Source organism: Chrysochloris asiatica, unplaced genomic scaffold (assembly GCF_000296735.1).
Source record: "Chrysochloris asiatica unplaced genomic scaffold, ChrAsi1.0 scaffold00103, whole genome shotgun sequence".
Classification (NCBI taxonomy): Eukaryota; Metazoa; Chordata; class Mammalia; order Afrosoricida; family Chrysochloridae; genus Chrysochloris; species Chrysochloris asiatica.
The window spans coordinates 6,233,995-6,237,923 of NW_006408621.1; positions in this window are offsets into that span (position 1 = coordinate 6,233,995).

The following is a 3,929-nucleotide window of genomic DNA, read 5'->3' on the forward strand; positions in this document are numbered from 1 at the left end:
AATCCCTGCCCTGTGCTCCACCTTCCCCTCCCTCCCCTCACCCACCCCCAACATCCCATTAATGAACAAAAAGATCCCCCCACCCCCCTTTAGTATGGGTTCTTTCCCTTAGTCTTTTTTTTTTATAGCCCTTTGGAACATGCCCAGTTATTCTCCCATCTGCCCCATTTCTCCACTTCCTTCTCCCTCCCTGTATATTGCCCCCCTCCCTAGCACCCAAGCTCTCCTGTGTTGAGTAGGTACATTTGTATTTGAGAAGACATGCAGACCAACTCAGAACTTCAGGGAGAACTGGAGATTCCAGCAGAGGTGAAATGCAAACAGTTGGCCTTTTGAATTTAGGAAGAATCAAGGCAAGGAAAGTGAGTCCATCCGAGAAAATCCCCTTCTAGGATTGAAAGTTAAAGGGAACCAGAGAGCTGTATGCTCCTAGTGACCACCTGGATTTCCCTGTGAGTGGAATTGGGGGAAATGCACAAATTATGAAGATGCGAGCTGAGTCTGGACATGTTCTAGTGGCACCCATTGATTTTGAGATAAGAAGAGCAGGAAGATGCAGTAGTGGGAAGCTCAGGAAGCTAACCCATGGAGCTAGGAATGAGAATGAAGGAGCAGTGATTTGACTAGCCGGGAGGTTGTGTGAACTCCCAAATTTGTAGCTGGTAATCATACAAGCTGGGTTACTAACCTCAAGGTGAGCAATTCAAAAATACCTACTGCTCCACTGGATAAAGATAAGGGTTTCTGCTGCCGTAAAGATTACAGCCTCGGAAATCTTAAGCAGGGTCACCATGAATAGGAACCTACTCCATGACATACCACCACCTCCATACACAAAAATAAGAGTCCTGGTGTGGCACTGTAGGATAAGCACCACTCTTCAGTTACCTACTCTGGGTCACGTTGCGCGGTAACCCACCATTCTTCTGTCAGTTTGTCTTACTGTGGTGGCTTATCAGTTGCTTTGATTCTGGAAGCTATGCCACCAGTATTTTAAATACCAGTAGAGTCATCCATGGTGCACCGGTTTCTGATGAGCTTCCAGACAAAGACAGCCAAGGAAGAAGGAGTGAAAAACTACTTCCAAATATTTAGTCACTGAAAACCTTATGAATAGCAGAGAAACACTGTCAGATAATAAACACAAGATTTCTCAGAACTAATAAGCAATTATAGAAAGAGATCAGGATTTAAGACAAAATTGGAAACACTCATTTAGTTTTTCATATATACCAGCAATGAACAATTAGAATTTGAACTTAAAAGCACAGTATCATTTACATTAGCACCCTGAACAAATGACTATTTAAGTAAAAACCAAATCAAGTATGTAGGAAATAGAAAACTTCTGATTAAAGAAATCAAAGATGATCTAAATAAATTGAGAGGTACCCCAAGTTTATAAATAAGAAAAAACAATATTAAGATGTCCATTTTCCCAAATTTGATCTAAAAGTATGTAATGTAATCCCAATAAAAATATAAGGAAGCTATTTTTTTTAATAATTACAAAGTAATTTGAAACCTTATATGAAAAGACAAAATCCCTGTGAATAGCCAATAAAATATGAAGACATAGAATAAAAATGTCAAACACTATCTAAATTTCTATAAAGCTACAGTCCTCAATATAGTGTATTACTGGTGAAAGAACAAAGAAATCAATGGAACAGAAGAGACAGCCCAGATATTGACCAATACAAATATATGAGTCCCTAGGTGGGGATGACAGTTAAGCACTTGACTATTAGCTGAAGGGTTTACAGTTAGAATCAACCTAGAGGTTAGAAGACAAGTCTGGTGATCTATTTCGGAAAGGAAATAGACCTATGGAATAGGTCTGTTCTTCACACAAGGAGTTATTATGTGTTGGGTTCAACTTGACATCAACTAATAACAACATTTGGCAAAGGATAGTCTTTTCAACAAATAGTGCTGAGCAAACTAGGTATCTATAGGCAGGAAATGAATGCACCTTTGATAAAAATGAACTTAGAATTGATTACAGACTTAAATGTAAGGTACAAAACCATTAACACTTCAACAAAGTAACTTAACAAAATCTAGGTATTTTTGGCTTTGATAATACCATTTTAGATACAACACCAAAAGCAAAATCCATAAATGAAAAAAATAAAGAAAAGAAACTAGAGCATATTAATTTATTTTAATTTGCTCTGCACAAGGACATTAATTTGACAGTGAGATGAAACGGCAAGTCACAGATTAGGAAAAATATTTGCTAAACACTTTGATAAAGTACTTGCAACCAAAATATTCAGAGAACTCTAAAACCTCAGTAATAAGAAAACAATCAACCCTATTAAAGCTGGGCAAGATCTGGACAAACACCTTACCAAGAACATAAACAGATGACAAATAAGCATATGAAACAAAGCATATGAAAAATTCATTAGAGAATTTCAAACTGATACAATGAATTTGTGCATCTATTTGAATAGCCGAAATTGAAAATACCAACATTAAAAAACTAGTGAGAATGTGGAGAAACAGAAACTCATTCATTGATGGTAAGAATGCAAATGGTACAGCCATTTTGGAAGAGTCTAGCAGTCGTATAAAGCTAAGAATAGTAATCAGGCATCTTGTTATTTACTTAATACATAAAAAACAAGTAAACAACAAGTCAAATCCTGAGCAATAATATTTATAACAGATTTGTTTATATTTGCCAAAATTTGGAAGCAATCAGTATATGTCCTTCAGTAGATTAGTGGGTAGACAGGGGTGCCTCTACATAATGAAATATTATTCAGAAATAAAAAGAAATGAGCTACCTTATTACAGAAAGACACAGACAAACCTTTCATGTATATTGCTAAATGAAAGAAACCAGTCACACAAAGCTACATACTACAGGATTCCAACTATATGGCATTCTGGAAAAGGCAAAACTATAAAGGCATAAAAAAGATCAGTAGGTACCAGTTGTTGAAAGCAAAGGAGGGAGGACAAGATGGAGCACTGCGATGTTTAGGGTTATACAATTATTCTATGTGATATTGTAATTGCAAATACATGATGTTTCACATTTGCCCAACTATGTAGAACTGTATAGAACCCAAACAGTAATACTTAATGGACACTATGAATTTTATTTAATAATAATGCATGCATTTTAATTCATCAATTGCAACACATGTATCACACTAATGCAAGATGTAAATTATAGGGAACGCTGGGGAAGGAGAAGGACTATATAGGAATACTTTTTGCTTTCTGATCAAGTTACTCTATAAACATATAATTGTTCTAAAAAATAAAATATGTTAACAAAAATTGTTAGCTACATTAGATCACAGGTGCTGTGACAATCAGAGGAGAGCTACCCTGTGGAGTAACTCTTGAACTATTTCAAATTTATAGAGCCGATGGTTTCTGTGACTTGATGCCAAAAATTCACAATGATAGAGTCCATTGTTTCTGATAAATAAGGGAAATATATATCCCCCAAAAAGAAAGAGAATGCCTCCCATTTAATTTTCCAGTTGTTTATTCCTGACTTCATTAAAATTGCAGACTGATCCAATCACTTGGTTTTGCTAATAGTTCCACAGAGGACTAGTCATTGCTAGAGCATGAAAACCATGATGCACTTTCTCTGATTATTGCTTTGTGATGTTGCTAATTTGACAGCTTCTGCTGAACATGGGCTCATTATTTTGTGTCACTGTTTTGGGAAAACAAATATTAAATAAGCCACAAAGTAAATCACAAAGAAGCACATGGCTTATGATTGTTGTTATTGTTGTTAAGTGCCATCGAGTAGGTTCTGACTTTGGTGGTGGTGGTGGCGGTGGTGGTGGTGGTGGTGGTGTGCCGTGGAATCATTTTTGACTCATGATAACCCTGCACAGGGTTTCTGAGGCTGTACATCTTAACAAGAGCAGAAAGCCTCATCTTTCTCC